This window comes from Monodelphis domestica, chromosome X (genome assembly GCF_027887165.1).
Source record: "Monodelphis domestica isolate mMonDom1 chromosome X, mMonDom1.pri, whole genome shotgun sequence".
Taxonomy (NCBI): domain Eukaryota; kingdom Metazoa; phylum Chordata; class Mammalia; order Didelphimorphia; family Didelphidae; genus Monodelphis; species Monodelphis domestica.
Window position 1 is genome coordinate 41,892,451 of NC_077235.1, and position 20,772 is coordinate 41,913,222.

Genomic DNA, 20,772 nt, shown 5'->3' on the forward strand with positions numbered 1-20,772 from the left:
ATGAGGAAACTGAGAGCCAGAAGGGCTAAGGTCTACATCTGCCCTGAGTCACACAATTATGGAGTGGCAGAGCCATCATTTGAACATAGGTTCCATGAATGGTAAAGGCAGCACAGGGTCACCAAGGATGACATCACTGTTGTCAAGGTTTCTGGAATGTTCCCACTAATTGTGATGAAAGGGAGGAGAGGAAAGGAGGAGAGGAAAGAATAAGGGGTTTGGGTGGAGGAGGAAACTAGGGAAAGGGAGGAATTAGGAGGGGTCAAAGAGAAATTAAAATATATGAAGAGGAAACGGGAGGAGTAGATTCTCAGATGATCCAATTTAAGGTGGAAGGGCTCTCAGGGTCCAACTGCTCCAACCCTCTCCTTGGACAGAAAAGGCAGTTCAAGGCCAGAAAAGTTCACTGACTGGCAAAGGATCCCACAGGTAATACAGATCAGAGATGAGATTTGGACTTAGGACCTCTGTCTCCCAAGGTACTGTCTTTTATTAGGCACTCTAACATTCCCTCCAGCACAGAAAGGGAGAGAAATGGGGGATGGGCAGAAAAGTAAGAAGTTGGTAGAAGGAGGTGAGAAGAAGTGAGCTAAAGAGGATGCAATGGAATGAGGAAGAGGAATAGGTAAGAGATTATAAAGACATTGAGGATTGAGCATGGAGAAGTGAGGAAAGGATTGGGAAGAGAAATTTGAAGAAAGCATGTGTTTAGGGAGAAAAATAGTAAGAGAAAAAAGAAAAAGGAATGAAGGTGAAGAGACAAAAGGGGGACTGGGACAAGGCAGAGGAATGAGGAAGGGATGGACAGGATGAGAAAAAAGTATGGAGAGCAGGGAAAGGGTCATAAAGAGGAGAAGGTAGGACAAGGGCACAGCAGGCAATGGCTGGACAGCTCAAGTACCCCAATCCTTAGAGGACACTGTCACAGGAAAAGACATTATTAGAGATTCTTTTTCCTTTCTAAATTTCAGCCTAGATACAATAAGGAATTGTCCATGGTTCCTGGATGCCACAAAACAGAAGTGGGGACCTGGAGTAATTGGCCAGGAAAGGACAAGGAAGGCTCATCCAGCAGAGCCCAGGGTGAAGGAATGACACTAGTGTGAGGTCACTATTCATAAGCTACCAAATGAATACCCAGCTCCTCCTAAAGGCCTCTGCCCATGCCCTTCACCTGTTGTGACTTTGGGCATACTTTTCAGCCTAATCCTCTGTGATCCAGAGCAAGCAACCCCCCTGGCCAGATTAGAATCTTCAGGAGGCATGAATTCTAGGCTCAGCTCTGCTCCTAACTGTCCTTGTGGTGGCACAGTTACATGCCCTGAATAGGAGGGCACTGGACTAGTTGGGATCCAAGGAACCTTTGACACCTGCTGCCAGACTGTGATTCTCAGAGTGACTGAGGGTCCTCTTGGTCACAGATATAATTCCCACAATATGAAGTCAACGTAAGGGAGTCACAGACACTTCCTGTGCTTTTCCATAGTCACATTCTTAATCATGATCCTACCCACTGCCCCATTCATCTAGAAGGAAGTCAGGTATGATATTGGGATGTGTTAGGAAAAAAACCCATTAAAGATGCAAATCCACAGGCAAGCGCCCTCTGAAAGCCTATAGGTAAAATCACCTTGTACTCTTCAGAAAGCACAGGACCTTGCATATTTGGAGGGCAGCAAGGTAAGGTTCAAAGGACATGGATAAGATTAGGGCTCATGTCATCTGCTTTCTCTAGCCTGTTTTGCCACAAATCAAAACTTTCAGTAAGTTGTACCTTCTCAGGTCCTTCATTTGCAAATCTAGGCCTAGCCAGACTAAGATGGTGCCACATTCACATTCAGAGTTATGATTATTATCTGTTTATTTCCCAGCATTTTGATTTCTATTCCTTGACCTGACTTTTCTTCTTTCACTATTCTCTTCTACACCAATGTTTGTTTATAATTAGTCCCCCTAGTTTCCACCCTTATTTTAGTTCCCTTTCTACCCCTCCCTTTTTATTCCCCCACTTATTTACCTGTAGTCTTTCTACAGGGAATTGTCCACCCACCTTCTCCCTCCCTTGTACTGCTTCCCTCCCCACCAGTCCATTTGTTAGCCTTCTACTCCTCCTATAGAGTACAAATCTATTCTCTGCCCCAATGGATTCGATAAGAGTTGAGTATTTTCTATCTCCAACCGCTTTACCCTTCCAGTGTATTGATGTTCTCCCCTCTCCTGCCATGATCTTCTTTGTGAAATATAAATTAACCCCCATTTGTTTCTTTTCCCATTTCTTTTAGTATTAACCTCTTTTTTATCTCTAGTTATATCTATCTACATGTATATATATATACACACACGTATATGTATTTATGCATGCATATATCTATATACCTATTTATGTCTTGTCCTTTCATCCTATACAGTTTGTCACTGTTCCCTCTAAGTGTAATTCTTCTACATGCCCAGGTGACAGCAACAGTTTTTAAGAGTTACCAATGACCTCTTTTCTTATAGGGATACATATCATTTTAATTTATTGAGTCTTTAAAAACTTTTTGTTGTTGTTTTATTTTTCATTTTCCCCTCTTTTTAATTACCTTTTGATGATTCTCTTGAGTTCTGTGCTTGGACAAATGGCTGAGGTTCATTGTGGGCACAGAGATAATGCCTAGAAAATGAAGCCAAGGTCAGGATGACTCAGCGACCTCCTTTGCTTTTTCCATGGTTACTTTCCTAATCTTGTTCCCATCCCTTTTCCCCTTGATCTTGAAAGAAGCCAGGTATGGGAGTGGTATGAGTAAGGAAAAAACAACATTGAGATAACTTCATAGGCAAGCCCTTCTGAAAGTATTGGGTTAAAATCATGTTGGACTATTTAGAAAGCACAAGTCCTTGAATATGTGGAAGGCAGCAAGGTGAGGTACAAAGGGCATGGATAGGAGTAGGACTCATGTCATCTGCTTTCACTAGCCTGTTTTGCCCCAAATCAAAAGTTTCAGTAAGTTTTAACTTCTCTATAGGCTTCAGATTCTTCATTTGCAAAGGCTGGCCTTGGCAGACTAAGATGTTGATATAAGAATCAGTGTTGCAATCAAGACAAGATTGGGATTCAAAAGTTTGCTTCTGACACAAGCTGGCTTTGAGACTTTGCACTCAGGACTTCACTTCTCCCCAAAATCTTCTGTTAGAAAAGAAAAACACATATGATCATCAGTCTAGACTGAGGGATGAAATCTCAGGTCAGGTCACTAAAGTCTGCAAAAAGTGAGGGCTGATCTAGGTGAGAGCACAACATTTTATTTAAGGTCAAATCCTATCAACCTGAAGATTCCTCATTTTATTTTTTCAGATGAGGAAAATTAGAGCCAGAAGGTCCAAGGTATCCATCTGCCCTGGGTCACAGAAACAAAGCTATCATTTTAACACATGTTCTTTGACTTCCAAGGCAGCACACTGTTGTCAAGGGTAACATCACTGTTTCTAAGATTTTTGCAATGATGCCACTAAATGTGATGATTGAAGGCATATTGATAAAAGGGCAATACGATGAGAGGAAAGTATTAGAACTGGAAAGGGGAAAGAAGAGGGAGGGAAGGAAGAATATAAAGGAAATTTGAAAACTAGGAAGGGGAAGGAGTCAATCCTAGAACCATTCATTGAATAATGGAGGTGAGCTCAGATGCCATCTAGTCCAACCATTGCATTTGACAGAAAATGAATTGTAGGGTATAAAAATTCAATGTCTTGCTCAGGATCACAAAGGGAATAAGGTTTACAGATCAGATTTGGATCCAGGGCCTCTATCTCCCTAGGCTCTCTTCTAGGGAGTGAAAGTAACTTTCCCTGGAAATGAGAAATGAGAGGAACAAGGATTCTGAGAAGAGAAGCTGGCAGAAGGAGGAGAGTGAAAACTGTGGCCAGACTAAGGGAAGAGGATGATGAGGAAGAGGTGAAGGGAGAAATGTTTGAGAAGAGACTTTGGAGGCTGAGAATGGAGAGGACAGAAGGGAAGAGGAAGGAGGAGAAGCAATGATGTATTTGGAGAGAGAACTAATGGTCTGAGAGAGGACGAATGAAGGGTAGAGAAATAGTTAAAAGGGGAAGGCATAAAGAAGAATTAGAGAGACAAAAGAGGGGCTGAGGTAAGGGAGAGGAAGGAGGAAGAAAAGGACAGGGAATGAAAGGAAACTAGTAACAAGGTAAGACAAAGATGGGAGACATCTTCAGGACTCTGACCCCAACACTACACTGCCTTCCCTCCAGCTGTCCTTCCATCCCCTGTGTTTTAAAGGAAGCATCCTCTCTCCTCAGCTTAGTATATTCAAGAGTCATGGGTTTTAGGGTGAGCTTTGTCATTGGGCCCTTCACTATAGCCCAGTTAACTCCTCTGGAAAAGAAGGGCTTGGACTAGTTGGGATCTAAAGTACCCTTTGACTCTACTGACAGCCTAAGAGTGACTAAGGGGTCTGTCAAGGGAGAAAGAAAATTCAGAGATAAACAAGGCAAAGTCAGGAAGTCATAGGGACCACAGAGCTTTTTTTCTTTTATGGTGGCATTCTTAATCCCACCCATTTTTTTCTATCAATCCTGAAGGAAGCCATGTGTGAGGGTTGAATGTGTCAGAAAAAAATATTTCAAAAATCAAGCTCTACTGAAAGTCTGAAAATGATATATTTGTGTAAAGAGTACAATTGCTTGGGTATGTTGAAGGCAGTATGGTGAGATATAAAGTGCATATATCAATTCCCAATTTTGCAAAGAAACCACCTCAGTGAAGTTGCTCCTCATCTCCTCATGTCTCAATTTCTTTAGTATTTGCAAAGTTAGAGATATAGAGGCAGAATAGCTTATTTTATATATATATATATATAGTCTTGTAATCAGGACAAAAAGATTTTGATTCAAATTCTGCCTCTGAGAGCTGTGGTCAAGGGACTTAACCTTTCCTCTCCCGCTAAGTACTTTCTCAGATTTGAAATTATCAATATTTTGTACATCTGAACAGTTGAAGGGAAGAAATCACCTGTCAGGTCCCTCACTTCGCAGCAAAATAATCAATGGAAGCAAGGAAAGAGGAAGCTGAAGTAGATGATATTTCTAAGGTTTATCCTGTTTTGAATCTTGTGATTTTGAAGATTGATCATTATAATTTTACAGAAGAGGGAACTGAAAAAGAAAGGTTTAAGCTCTTCCAGCTGTCTGGAGTTATACAGACATTAAGGGGTAAAGGCACAATTTGAATAGTTAGTTCCTAACTCCCAAAATAGCAAAATTTTGCCAAGGAGGACATCTCTGGTTCCAGATTCAATGGAAGAAACACCAATATTGACAGGTTTGTATTGGGGTGGAGAGAGGGAAGAGAGGAGAGAAAAGAGGAGAGAGAAAAGTATGAGGGAGGGGAAGGGTGAGGAATCTATCATAGGATCAAACATTTTGAGGCCGAAGGGTCCTCAGAGGCCATCTAGTCCAACCCTCTTACTTGACAGAAAAGAAAAATGAAGTCTCAGGAAGTTCAAGATCACACAGGTAATAAAAATAAAAGATGGGATTGGAACCCAGGACCTCTGTCTCCCCAGGCTCAGTCCTTCCATCAGAGAGGAGAGGGAGGAGGGAAAGTTTTGGGAAGAAGAGAGAGGAAGCTGGGGAAGGTGGTTTAGAGGAATTGGATGGAAGGACAGGAGGAGGAAGGGTAACAGTAGAGGAAGAATCTTGTGGGACATTGAGAAGAGATGAGGAGAGGAAAGAGGAGGAAATGATGGGTTTCGAGAAAAAGGAAGAGTATAAGGGAGTGAAAAAGGTGGGAAACTACAGAAAAGGGGAGGGCTAAAAAGGATGTAGAGAGACAATGGAGGCAAAGGAGAAAAAGAAGAGGGCAGAGTGGGAAAGAAGGGAGAGAGAGAAAAAGTGAATCCTGGTAAAATAGGCAAGAATCTGGACAGTTCTGGAGCTCTGACTCCCATACCACACTACCCCTATGGGGAAGGGAGTGTTTTGAGCTTGTCTTTCCTCTCTGAGTTGCAGAGTGGGAAAAGTCAAGGTCAGCATGAACAGGAGGGTGATAATCTGAAGACCCTGACCAGTTAAGTAAGGAGAAGGAAGGTTCATCAATCAAACACCAAGGTGATGGGGTAGAAGTAGGGGGAAGGCTGTATTTAGAAACACCTATATTAAACCCATCCCATACAAGGGGCTGTCCCCACCTACACTTCACATGCTCTGACTCTAGGAACATCTGCTCTCCTACCAGCTGTCCTCCCTCCAACTTGTGTTGTACAAGAGAGCCTCCCTGCACAAAATACAATATTCAGGAGACCTGGGTTCTAATGTCAGTTCTGCTTCTGTCACTAGACCCTTCCCTGTGGCTCAGTGTCCTCTCCTGTAAAAGGAGGTTTTGGAATTATTTGGAATCTTAAGGACCCTTTAGCAATTTTGATAGCCTGTGATTCTAGGTGTGGCTGAGGGTGAGCAGAGATAATCAATACAAGGTCAAGAAGTCATTGAATCCAACTAGCTTTACTTTTTCCATGATCATATTCCTATGTTTGATCCTACCCATTTTCGCCTAGATCCTGAAGGAAGCCAGGAGTGAGAATAGGATGGATAAAAAACCAATCCATTGGGAAAACAAATCCAAGATCTATTGAAAGTGTATTAGTAAAATCATTTTTGTCTATCCAGAGCACACAATTGCTTGTATGTGCAGAAGGCAGAATGGTGAGGAAGAAAGCGTGAATGGGATTAGAGTTCATAGGTTCTGATTTAATTTCCCAATTTTACCCCCCTAAACTTCCTATGCGACTTCTAACAAGTTGCACCCCCTAAGCCTTGGTTTCTTTATTTGCAAAGTCGGGGTACAAAGGCAGAATATGATCCTGGATAAATTCACAGTCTTATAATCAAGACAAAATCTGGATTCAAAAGACTGCCTCTGACATCTGTTGGCTTTGTGACCTTGGGCAAGGGACTAAACCTCTTACCTCCCTTAAGATACTTTCTCAGTGTAAATAACTAATATATTGCAAATTGGCATAGGCTAAGGTATGAAATCTTAGGTCTGACACCTTCACTGCTCTAAAGAAAAAGTTCTCAAATAAGAGAGTTGTACTAGATTAGACTTCTAAGGTATATTTTAAATACTATAATCTTGATTTTTTTCATTTTACAGATGAAAAAACTGAGAGCTAGAAGGGGTCTCTATCTGCCCCAAGACATATAATTTAGTGTCAGAGCCCAAATGATACAAATTCTCTCACTCTCAAGCTAGCACACTGTTTTCAAGATCTGTAGAATAATTCCACTAGTGGTTACAGCATAGGGGAGAGGGAGGGAAAAGGGGAAGAGAAAATGTAGAAGAGATAAGGAGGAAGGAAGAGGGTTAGAGAGGGGGGAAAGGTGAGAAGAAAGAGAAAAGGAAAGCATAACGGAAGAGAAAGGGGGCCTTCAGAGGCCATCTCGTCCACTCCTCTCATGGGATAGAAAATGAAGCTGAAGCCCAGCAAATTTCTGTGATTTGCCTAGGATCATACTGGAAGTAAAGAGAAGAAATGGGATTTGAATCCAGGTCCTCTGACTCCCAAAGCAATGCTTTTTCCATTCCAGGACTCTGTATTCCCTTATTTCTTAGATGTGAAGTAAGGAAGAAAAGTGGTAGAGTGAAGGGAGGAGAGAGGAGGAAAGGATAGTGTGAGAAAGGGGAGTAAACGGCAGGCAATGGAAAAGGGTGGGGGAGATGGAAGGGTGGAAAAGGAAGGGGAAGGACATAAATTTGTAGCTGGAAAGGATCTCAGAGATTCTTGTGAGCAGCCTTCTTGATTTATCGGCAATGGATGTAAAGCCCAGGAAAGTCAAGTGGCTTTGTTTGGGTTACACAAGGAGTCAAAGTGTCAAAAGAGTCAAAGTGAAGATTTGAATCTAGATCTTGCTCCTGAGGTATTGTTATTCCTACTAAAGGCCTCTCTGTTCTCCATCTCATGGGGTTTGGGGAGAGAAGGAAAGGGTAGGAGGTGATCATATCAGCAAGCATTTGGAAGGGACCTTAAAGACCATCTAATCTAACTTTTTTCTCATAGAGAAGATGCCACTGAACTGAATGCTATGAAAATTAAGTGACTTTCCCAAGATGATACAGGTAATAAGATGGGATTTGAACCCAGGGTTCCATGACAAGGGCTGCTACTCTTTTCACTACAGGATTCAGCCTTCATTCGGGAGAGAAAATGGGGAAGGAATGACGAAAGGGTAGAAAGAGGGAGATTGGGGAATAGGAGAAAATAAGATAGGGAAAGTAAAGAAAGAATGAAGTGTATTGAGGGAAGGAAGGAGAAAGAAAGGGTGGAGACAAGAAAAAATGTTGATGGGGTATGGGAAGAGAAGAAATAGAAGGGAAGGAAAACAAAGGATGCAGGAGGAACAAAAGGAGGGTGAGGAAAGGGGAAAAAGAGCCAGGGACAATGAGGAAGAGGACTAGATGGAGCAGGGACTTACACTAGGAAAATGTGGGAGAGGGGAGACAGGAGAAGAGGAAGGCTTCAGTCAGGGAGGCTGGACAGCTCCAGAGCTTGGTAGCTCCAGTTAGAAGTGGAGCACTGCTAAGAGGTTTCATTCCAGCTTTGGAGGTTTAGAGCTGGAGACAAACTGCCTACTTCCTCTTCTTGGGTCCTTTGGCTACACTTTGTATAGGCTGCTAGCAGGTGACTAGGTAAAGGTGTCTCATTGCCCAAAAAACAGACCTTAAAAATTAGAATTCTGTCCATAGCAGTACCTACACTCAAGAGATGTTGTGAGGATGAAATGAAATAATATTTGTAAAAGTTCTTAGCACAGTGCCTGGCTTATAAACTCATTATATTATACTGCTTATAAGCAGTAAATGCTTATTCCCTTTCTTTCAGCATACTGTAGTAGAAAGAGAGCTGGCCTTAGAGTCAAGTATATCCAGGTCCATTCCCTGCCTGTGACATACCAGCTTTAGGAACATGAGCAAGACATTTACCCTTGAGTGTCCTAGGAACAAAGCTCACTAGTTAAAACCAGAAATGATAGAAAATTGCTTGTCATGTTTCTGTTAACTTACACAAAGAGTTCCCTGAACTGATGAAATTTTTAAAAGCCCAGTCCCACTTCTCAATAAAATAAAATAAATCAAAACAGTACTAAAAGTAAAATAATTAGGTGATTAAGTTTTCAAGAAAAACAAATGACAAGACACTAAGGACCAGTTCTGAACTATTACCACTAACTGCTCGATCCAATTTGCAGAATAGCTTTTGTCCCTCAATTTGGAAAAAGGTTCTTTTTAACTTAGTTCAAAAGTGGGACTTGAAGTCAATCCCCACTTTTTTGGGCTCCAGGACTACTGAAACAGCAATTGGGACTCTTCCAGTATTATTAATTAGCCTAATTCTCCCAATTCTATATCCACAACATAGTCCTTCCAAGGAGAAAGAAAACCTCTAGTGATACATTCTTTCATCAGCCCCAAGAGATCTTACTTCTTTGACTTTAGGACAAGCTGAACTCTAGGTCACAGGTGGGTGAATCAGCCCCTCTAGTAAAAATAATAATGAAGATTATGTGAAGAACTCTTATCATGGAAACTTCCTCTTGTGGTGATCAACTAACTGATTCTCTTAGAGAATTGTCTATGGAAAATGACATATTGAGTGACTTCCCCATGATCCCACATCCAGCAGGTATCTGAAACAGGAAATGAACCCAAAGCCAGTACCTAGTCTCCACTTCATCAAGTTGCCACTCAGACAGTGAACAGTGGAACACCAATGATTAACAGTCAACAATATCCAGAGACCTAGAAAGGGACCACGGGGCTCACCTCTGTACTGTTTTAGATGACTTGGGAGCCTCTAAGGGAGGGAGCCAGAATCCCTGCAAGTGAAGTCATCATAAGCAAATATGGGGAAGTGGGAAAGGAGAGGGACATCAAGGGGAAATAGAGAACAAAAAAGGATGATGTGGTCAAGCTGGGTCAAAGTGCTAACTAGGAACAGCTGGAAAAGTAGGAAAGTCAGAGGTGGAATTAACAGATCAAGACATTTCAGGAGACAGTGGGAAGCAAGATGGTGTGGTCTGCCATGCTGTTTCAGAAACCTCAGTGCCCCTTAAAGCAGAACAGGGAGTGAGTACATAGATTATTTTGGGGGGGGCAATGCAGTGGAACTCATAAATCTAACAGTGGGATAAAATTATCTAAGATGAGATATAGAATGGGATATAATATGGGATGATGATCATTAAGCACAATCTGCTTTTTAGGAGTGAGGGGTGGGACTACAGCCAGTTTCTGGTAAAAGCTCTAAGGACAGAAATTGAAGCATGAGGAAGTCCAGTTTCACAAAAGGAAGACACTCCTTGACCTAGAAGATGTTACCAATGGAACAGCCAAGCCCCAAAATTGCAGATTAAGAATGCATTGAGTAGGGGAAGGAAGTAAATGGCATGGAGATGGCCAAGAAGTTGTAGGAGGGGTCCTGAGTCTGGACAAGACCTGTCCTGAAAACATACATGATTGAAAGGTGAGAGGAATATGGGCAAACTTAGATTTATGAAAACCTGACTTAAAACACCTTTACCTGCTCTACCTCTGGGCACTCTTGTCTTCCTACCAGTTTTTCTCCCTTCACATGCTAAAAGAGCAAGCAGCCTCTTGCTCCAGTTTGGAATATTCTAGAGACCTGTATCCTAGTGACATTTCTCCTGTCACTGCTCCTACTTTGAGATTCCACGTCCTCCCCTGTAAAAGTTATTTAGATGGTCTCTAAAGGAGTGGTCTCCAGAATGGACCCGAGATGACTCTGACCTGGCCTCAAAAGAAACATGATCAAAGAATGGGAAGATGAGTCACATTTCATTCTCAAAATAAACAATGGTGGAATTCATCTCTCATACAAACATACCTACTTTTGTTCCTTCAACATTTCTCCACTCTGAGCCTTCCTACTATACAGACTTCCATTCTCCCCTGTTATGGGCTGAATGTTGTCCCTTCAAGACAACGATGTGGCCCAGATCTAGGCACTCACTTCCTCCCACATAGCTGATCTCTTTCCAAGGCCGGTGGATTTCAACTCTGCAACATTTCTCCAATATGTTCTTTTCTCTGATGCTGCACTACCCTGGCAAAGGCCCTTATCACTACATATCTGGACTACTACCCTGGAAATGGGTCTACTTGTATCATTCCCAATTCCAGTATATCATTAAGCTGCCAAAACGATTTTTTTCCTAGTGTGCAGGTCCAACTATGTTATTCCCCTATTGCCCTCAGGATTAAATACAAAATCATCTGGACTTAAAAACCCTTCATAACCTATTTCCACCCCATCCTTTCCATTCAATTTAGGGCCACTCCCTCATGCACTCTTTTACCCAATGACACCAGATTACTGTTCTAGAAAGACACTTCATCTCTCAATTCCAGGCATTTTCACTGACTCTCCATGCCTAGAATGCTCTTCTTTAACTACTACTACTACTGGCTTCCCAGGCTTAGCTAAAATCACTTCTACAAGGATCCTTTCTGAATTACTCTTAATTCTAGTGTCTTTCCTCTGTTGACTATTGCCTATTTATTTGGAGAGGGCTTGTTTGTACATAGTAGTTTTCATATCTCTCAAGGGCAGAGACTGTCTTTTGTTATTTGTATCTTCAGCAATTAGCATAGTTCCAGACACATGGTTGGTAGTTGACTTTTCTATTCAAAGAAGATCAAAATGAAATCACTATGTCAGGTTCAATGTCCATTGTGTCCAACCGGCTAACCATACCAGTACCACCTTGGAAAGATCTACCACAGGTCAGGTTGTGGTTCCCTACTAACTCCATCAAATATTTCATCTGTCACATTTCTAAATGTTTATTTTGTTAGAAGTTTGATAATGGGTATGATTATTGATGCGATAACACATACCTATACTTTATAAATAAGTAAATATATACATATTGAAGGATGGGAATTCATAACTACTTTATTTTGAGAGATACTCAATTTTGGCTACACATATATGCTTTACTCTCCCATTAGTGCTTGCATTGTGAACACCTCTACCTCTTCAGGTAAGTCTCTCCTGATGTCAAGCTCAATTAACCCAAGTAGGTCCAAATACATTGCCTTGGCCTATCTGCCATCCCAAAATTTTGCTAGTGGAATACATAATCAAAATGTTTGGCTACTACTGTTTGAAGGACCCTTGAAATTCTCACATTTGCTGAATCTGTATCCTGATTTTTAGTGTGTGAACTATTTCACCTGTCCTGTGCTGCCAGGCCCCAGACTTGCCATCTTGGAATATATCATCTCTCCTGTATGTTTAAAGTATCTCTATAATGGACTTCCCCCTCATAACTCTCTAGAGTAGGGTTACAAGATTCAGAGCTAGTTGTAGTCTTAGAGGTGATCTACTGTAAAGAATCTTCATTTTACAAAGAAGGAAACAGGGCCAAAGAGATAAAACTTGACCAAGGTCCCATAGCTAGAAAGTGGCCAAGGATTTGGACCCAAGTCTTCTGTGTCTAATTCCAGTGCTTGCTTGATTTTCTATCCTACCTTCTTGTTTATTTCTCTTACAGTCCAGTCTCCCTTTGTTCCCAATATAAGGCTGCTACTTCCTCGCTTAGCCATATTGTCTCAAGTGGGCCATTCCCAGAAATCCCACTTGGTGCCAGGCTATGGATATTAGAATGACTTTCTGATCTTTTCAGATGTAGAAGTTCTATTAATGCTGCTACTATTTATAATTAATAAGAATAATAGTAATCACAATACATCTGATATTTTACAGAATCCTAGAATTTCAGAACTGCAAAAGATCTTGGGTGCCACCTAGTTCAACTTACAGATAAATGGAATCGCCACTATAACATATTCAACAAATGGTCATATAATTCATGTATTAAAGGCCTCCAAAATGTGGTAACCACTTCTTGAGGCAGCCTATGCAACTTTTGGACAGCTCTAATCGTAGGAATTTTATCCTGCTATTATACCTGAATTTTTTTCTTAGCTTCTCCCACCCATTGCCCATTTCTAGGGCTAAGCATAACACATTAAAATTTTCAATCACATGACAGACCTTCAAACATTAAGATCGCTCCCACGTCTCTCCTGAGTCTTCTCTAAACATCTGCTGTACATCTGGCCAATATTCATATGACATAGCCTTGAATCCTTTCCCTTATTGTGAAATTATGAAACCTTCCTTTGAACACTCTCCAACTTATCAATGTCCTCATTGAATTATAGCACCTAGAACTGAGCAAGAAACTGCAAATGTGGTCTGTCTAGAGAAGAGCAGAGGAACTATTTCCAACTTACCAGAAGCAAAATGCCTCTCTTTGTGCCACCTATGATTGATTTAGCTTTTGTGGATGTCTCATCACACTGATGACTCAAATGACAATTACCTAAGCCTCTCTACTCTAGTATTTGTGAAGCTGACTTTTTGAATCTAAGTATAAAACCTGACAGTTTTCTGTATTGACTTGCATTTTCCTAGATTTCAGCTCAATGCTCTAGTCCATCAAGATCTTTTGGGATCCTGACTCTGCCATACAGTATGCTAACTATCTTTCCCAGCTCAGTATCATTTGAAAATTTTGTAAGCTTGCCATCTATGCCTTTTGTTATCAAAGTCAAATGATAAAACTGTTAAAACAGCAATAAGCCAAGCACAGATCTCTGGAGCATTCACCTGGTGAACTCTTACCAAATTAACATTGAGCCATTAAAAACTACATTTTTTAGTGCATTAATCCATCAGTTACAAATCTGCCTAGCTGAATTATAATCTAATTCATTTCTCTCCAGCTTGTCCACAAGGATAGCATCTAAAAATCCCTGAATCTATGAATTTGGTAACACCATAAAAAAAGGAAGTAAGGGTAGTCTGCCACTACTTTTGGCAAAACCATGTGTTTATTCTATAATCATTACTCCTTCTCCTAGATAGTCACTAACCATATCTTTTCTATCCCATTATGGAATTTCCCCTGGGGAATCAAAGTCAAGGCCAATGGCTTATAGTTTGCAAACTTTACTCTTTTACCCTTCTTTGAAAATTGGGACCTTCATTCTTTTCTAGTCTTTGTGGTACCTTTCTAATTTCCCCAGATCTTTTACATATGGTTAATAGTGTTCAGTGATCATTACTTCCATTTTTCAGATGAGGAAACTGCAAAAGCCCTTTTTACTCAAATTACTTTGATCACTGACTGCCAAATCCAAAAAGGACCTCAGAGGTTATCTACTTGGATTTCTATTTTCAAGAAGAAAATGTGACCTTAGAGGTAGGACAACTTGTCCCTGTTCACAGAATCATAAATGAGAGAACAGGAATTCAAAACCAGGTGTTTTAACCACCTGTTCAGGCTCTTTGACCTTTCTCTTTCTGTGGTGCTACAGGCAACTCCTGGCAGTGAGGTTTGGGGTTAAAGTACTGAAAAGATGCTGTAAAGATGAGTGTACATAAACATCATGCCTATCCACAAATCCCTATCGAAATGCCCATGGCACTGGGCATTAAGGTCTTATCTGTATGATGCCATTGTCTGTGCAAGTAGGCACATAGTAAGATCTTAAACTTTGCTTCCCTTGGCCTCAATTTTCTCCTCTGTCAAATGGGAATAGAAACACCATGTAATTTACCTCACAGTCATAGCAAGGGTCAATTAAGTCAGCGTATGAAGGGCTACATCACTAAGTGTAGAGAAGCTCATCACCAAACACTTGACTTTAGAGTGATGAAGTTTCTAGCAATTCTCAATGAATTGAGAGGTAGACAGGTAGATCAAGGTTGCGATTTGCCTTACTGCAAGAAAAGCATAATCCTTTAAGATAAGGACATATTGGCAATATTAGTCATAGCAATCATTGTTCTTCTACTTATCCAAATCACATTAATTCTTCATGGCTCAGTGAAAACTTCTCTGACCATTTCAGTACACACTGATCACTCCCTCTTCTGAAATCCTATGCTGGCAGCAAATGATAAGCAGTTTAAATACGATTCTTCATTCCTATGTGTTTCTTGTCTCCCTACTAAGCTGTAAGGTCCTCAAGGGCAGTGCCTTTGGCTTGGACTTCTTTTAGCCTCCTCAGCACCTTGGGCAGGGATGAGCAAAAAGTGGACATTCAATCAATACATGATTGATTCACTGACTGATTGATTGCCAGTGTCTGATAAACAGAACAATTCTTATTTTTGAATTGTCCTTTTGTGGACTATTCCACTTTCCAAGGTTATAGCTAATTTCTCACTGATTCATTTGAGGTTGGCTGCCTTCTGATGATACCTAGGGAAGCACCTTAATCTCTTCTATGGCCCTAATCCAAATCACACTGCAGGATAATAATAGCTGGCATTTATGCAGCGTTCTCCATGTATTATCTCATTGGAACTTTGCAATAACCTTTGAGGTAGGTACTAGAAGGATTACTATCCCAACTTTACAGATCAGGAAACTGAGGCCAGAGAAGTGAAATAACTTGACCTTAATGACAGGCAGAAACTACCTCCATGTTTTTCTGACTCCAAAACCAGCTCTTTAAAACCTACATTTACACTCTCTAGTATATGTTATTTTTGAGATGGTTTCCTCAAATAGCTTATCTCATCCATACTTCAATGATTCTTTCTTGACCAGCAGATGCCATCCTCTTAAGGTTTTCTTGTCTCAATCATTTCTTGTTCTAGAACATAAAATCACTTAACTTCATAACTACAAGTGACTTTAGAGATCAGCTATTCAACTGCTTCATTTTATAACTGAGAAACCTGAGGAGGGTAGAGGTAAGATGAATGGCCCAAGATCAATAGCTGGTTAATGGCAGATCCAAGACTAGACTCTAGGTGTTCTGACTCTGCCCAATCCAATGTATGTTTTGCCATTCTGTTACATCTTGAGCTCTTCTTGATGCTGGGTAATGAAATATCCACGGATATTTTGGCAATACAATAGGATTTTATAATGAAACCATACTTTGATTGGGGTGTTATTTTGAAAGAAATCTCTTGAGTTTTCATGGGCTCACAAACTCAACAGGATTTTATAGTGTAACATTACATCCCTAAAATATGAAGACTAAGGTTCAAATCCCTCCTTCAACAATTACTGTCCTGGGCAAGTTCTTTCACCTCTCTGCTTCTAAGTTTCATTATCTATAAAATGAGGAGGTTGTAATAGATGGTCTTTGTGGTCCATGTGGTTATGATTCTTCATTCCTTTGTTCTTGGATGAAATGAAGATATAGCATCCAGAATGAGATACACTATGCTGGAGAAAAATTGTATTAAACTGAATGTAGTTATCACGCTGGACTTGGATTAAAAAAGAACTGAATTTGGATACTACCTTATATACTAGCTGTGTGACCATAAGCAAATCATTTTACTTCTGTCTTCCTCAGTTTCCTCATCAGGAAAATACAAATAATAACCCCTTACAGGGTTGCTAACTTCTCTGAATCTGTTTTCTCATCTGAACTGAATATCTTCTAAATTCTTATCTCTAAGTCTATGATCTTTTAAGTAGTAAATAGCAGAGTCAGGATTAGAACCTGTGTCTTCTGATTCCAATACTAGCATTCTTTTTATTACATCGTATAGCTCCTTTCATCCTGTGCAACAGATTTTGATGCACAGACTGACATTACCATCCTAATCTGTTTGCTTATGGTCATCTGGAACATTGTTAGACAAGAGGAAAAGATGTTTCACTTTTATCCCCCCTTTCTCTCCCTCCCCCCAATAGAAGCAGCAATGATACATTATGTTCTGTGTTGACTTTCCTCCCTTAAGTCTCTGCATTCTCCAGTTCATCTTTCATATATACAGCTACCAAGTGATATTCCTAAAGTAAATTCTAACTGTGCCATCTGCCTGCTCAATAAATTCCAATGGATCCCACCTGCCCCTAGCTAGGGAAAAAACCACATCCCTCCATTTAGCATTTAAAGCCCTTCACAATGTAGCTTTTGACTACTTCTCCAGGTTTACTGCATCTTATTCTCCTTTATGCACTCTCCTTTTCAACCAAATTGTTCTGATTGCTGTTCACAAAATATTACATTCCACTTCCCATCTCTATGCCTTTGTAAAGAGACCTCTATACCTGAAATGTTCTTCTCAACTATCAGATTAACTTCATTTATAGATTCCTAGAATCTCTGACCCCCTAAAACACTCATATCAAGGACCACCTCCTACACGAGGGTTTTCCTTATTCCACCCCTAACCCCCTCTCCCAATAATGCCATCCATTTACAAATTACTTCATATTTATTTTGAATTTACTCATCCATGTGCCTGTTGTTGCATTCCAGTGGAATGCAAGCTCCTTAAAGGCAATATTGGTAATTTTTTTTAACTCTTTGCTCCAAGTGTTAAGTATAATACCCAACACTTAAGTGCTTGCAACTAGCTTAAATAATTATGAATAATCCAATAACAAATATTCTTTATACTCTTACGTTCATTTTTTGCTATTTTACAACTGTCACTCAAGAAAGAGAATGTATCCACACTGAACTGAAGGGATGTTTTGTACCTCTGTTCAATTTGTGTTATTCTAGTTAAAAGACATTTTTTGGCATCCCATCTTCAATTCTTGACCTGGCTGGCCCTCAACAGGAGACACAACTCTTTTGTAGTCCTGCACTTGTAGTTCTTCATGCTTGGTAGGACCTGCTAGAGCACTGTGGCCTTTGAAACTCAAGAGTCACTGGAAGAAGATCTTCATAACAGCATTAAAGAAATGATGACTTAACTATTTCTTCCATATTTCAATGAATGGAGGGTATCAGAGATGTGGATGCTCCCCCTATGGAAAGAGATTATTACTCATCCATACTTTCTCATCCTGTGCAACCCTTATTCATTTCCTTCCATTAATTCTCCATAGGCCTCCACCTAATATTTGGGAGACTTTCTTCCAGGCCAAGTGAGATTATTAGAATGGCAATGAAATATATGATGAACTGTCCATCTATTAGTCCTCATTCCTCAAAACATAACTGGTTAGCCTCCTATTCCAGTCATAACTATATCATATTCTTTATCCCAATTGTTTACACTACACACCATGTACAAAAGCACATAGACCTTTGATAATCTTTGAAGAACTTGATAAGATCATCAAATCATAGAGAACACAGATGTTTTCCTCCCATAGAATAGTTCTATAGAGTTCTGCAGGAGGGAGCTGATAGCCTAATATCTATGTAGGCAAGCCAAACACAAGAAAATTAAATTAGTTGTCTTTTGATAGAAAAAAGGGATTATTTTCAGGAATATGATAAAACTACTCTCTAAGGAGAACATGATTGCTTGCAATATAACCAGTCACAAGATGTATTGATAATACTCCAAGCCAATCTATCTGAAATAACATTTATTAAATATAAAGTTGCTTATGTGTACAGGAGGGAGACTGAGGTTCAGTATTTCTTTTTTTTTTTTTGTACTTCAGCAATAAGCCTTCATTTTAGAAACATGCTTTCCTTATCTAAGTTTTAGAGAGGAAAAATCTATGTTTGCCATTCTCTATGTCAGCATAGTCATAAACCTCCAAATTGGGGCCTCCAAATTGATTTTCATTCATTCCATGCTGCAGGCATTACTGTTAATGAAGTTGCCAGGTCTGTTGAGATTTTGAAGATTTATTTGTTAGACTGAGCATAATGTCAAGACAAAGAGTTATTAGTTGTTCAACTCTTGACAGTTTTATTCATGGAGTTGAATCCTGAAATTTAGGGAAGCTTAGCTCATTCAATACATCACCTTTGAAACTTAGGTAAGCACTCTCTGCAAAGTTCATTTGAATGGGAACAACTTCACATAATATGCAATTATCCTCAGATCACTATCATGAGATCACATTGGAAAGAGACTGTTCCACATGTTCTGTCCAAACAGCCTGGGCACTTGGCATTTCACACTTGCCCAGTTGAGCTATGACAACTAATATACTGTTGATTTTCATGAAATGTGCTATACAGTTCTCAGGGTACACCTCAATTTCATAAAGATTTAATCCTACTACATGTTGTTTTCATATCGCAGTTATTTCTGGAAATAGCTGCCCCAACTACCCCCTTGGGAACTGAGGTTTGTCTTGTGAAAAAAAAAAAGCAAAACCACTTAATTGAATCAGTTAGGTGGCAACATGGATAGAATGCTGGACCTGGTGTCAGGAAAACTGGAATGTGAATCCAGCTTCAGACACCTACTAGCTGTGTGACTTTGGGCAAGGCATGTAATCTCTGCTTCCTTTTCCTTTGATATAAAATAGGGATAATAACTTCCAGGAATTGTTATAAAAATCAGATGAGATTTATAAAGTGCTTAGCACAATGCCTAGCACAAAGTAGATGCTCCATAAATGGATATTTCCTTCCTTCAGACAGTGGCTATCTCTGACAATGTATATAGCAGTGATGGTGAACCTATGGCATGGGTGCCAAAGTTGGCATACAGCTTGCTCTCTGTGGGCATGTGGCCACTCCCCCCACCCAAGATTTCATTACTAGAAAGGCAGGAGGACTCAGGTGGAGTTGCTCCTCTCTCCTCCACAGTACATGAGAATGTTTTTTTCACACCCCCTGCCCCTGTGCCTAGCAGCCCAATGGGAGAGCACAGGGAGTAAGGTGGGTGACTCACAGGCAGTAGAGTTGGAGGAGAGCAGAGTGCTCAGACCACTCCCCTCCCACTCTCTACACTTGGCGAGGACATTCCTCACTTCACCCACCCCTTCTCCCAGCAGCCCAATGGGAACACTCTTCTCCCTCCCCTGTGTCTATGTGTGTGTGTGGGGGGCATGCCTAGCACTCACAGTGGGAAGGGGCACAGCACTCCATCTCCAAAAGGTTCGCTATCACTGGTATATAGCATTCTGTCCCTGTAGTTCACTTCTCTGCAAAAATGTTCTTAGCTCCAGTTGGTGCGACAGTTCATTATCTTGAAACAAAATGGCAGTGGCTAAGTCTTCAAGGGTGAATTATTTTGGTTATTTTTTATGGACCTCACCCAAATTTGTTCTGTGATTAGACATTAGAGAAACACCAACATACTGGGTGAAGGTTCCAGGCCACAGAAACTCTACCTAAAAAATGGACTGTGGGGTATGGGAGGGCAGTGTTCCACAGACAGCTCTGGACCGAGTTGAAAGTTTTTTTAACCTATAGCCAATATATCCATGACTTTTTTAAGATTGATTTTACTGTTGAAATCTGGCAAAATAGATAAAGCTGGTTTGCAGTGTCTATGTATGTATGTGTGGACAGCCTATTATGAACTAACTGTTCTAGCTAAATTGTTTACAAATGCAACCTAAGGAAATAAAGGAGCCCTCCTATAGGAAAATGGTTTGGAGTTCAATTTGCTTATCAGGAGAAGTGAACCCCAATGAAGAAACTTTAAGTCTAAGCAAGGGGAAAAAAGAAAAAAGAATTCCATGGTAGTCAGATATAAAAATGCTACCTAGAAGAGGAGAGCTTCGTCTCCATTCCACCTTTACCAAAAATCTTTCCTCCTCCTTTCTATATGCAATGGTTTTTTTTTCCACTCCTCCCTACTCTCTCACACAAATGTCAGTCACGTCTATCCCTTCTCTGTTCATGCCTTCTCTTTGTGAATGTGTCATACAAGTGATGACTGGGATTTAAGAGAACTGAGTTCCCCTTACCTAAGATCATTTCCTCATTTTTTTTCTGAACAAAGATTTACATATTTGCTATTGAGCTAAAATGTTCCTAGTGTAATCAGTGTAGCTATTAAT

The 20,772-nt window shown here is 40.4% G+C and overlaps 1 long non-coding RNA gene across 4 annotated transcripts in view; it reads left to right on the forward strand.

Annotated features, from left to right (window-relative positions):
* LOC103097829 (uncharacterized) overlaps nt 1-20,772 on the forward strand; it is a 101,337-nt gene that overhangs the window by 48,320 nt on the left and 32,245 nt on the right. For 3 of the 4 annotated variants that reach the window (XR_008914663.1, XR_008914665.1, XR_008914664.1), the window contains exon 16: nt 1-20,772. This exon is cut by the window's right edge and continues 12,607 nt beyond it. This is a non-coding gene — a long non-coding RNA (uncharacterized LOC103097829). The other variant, XR_008914666.1, reaches the window with a different exon arrangement.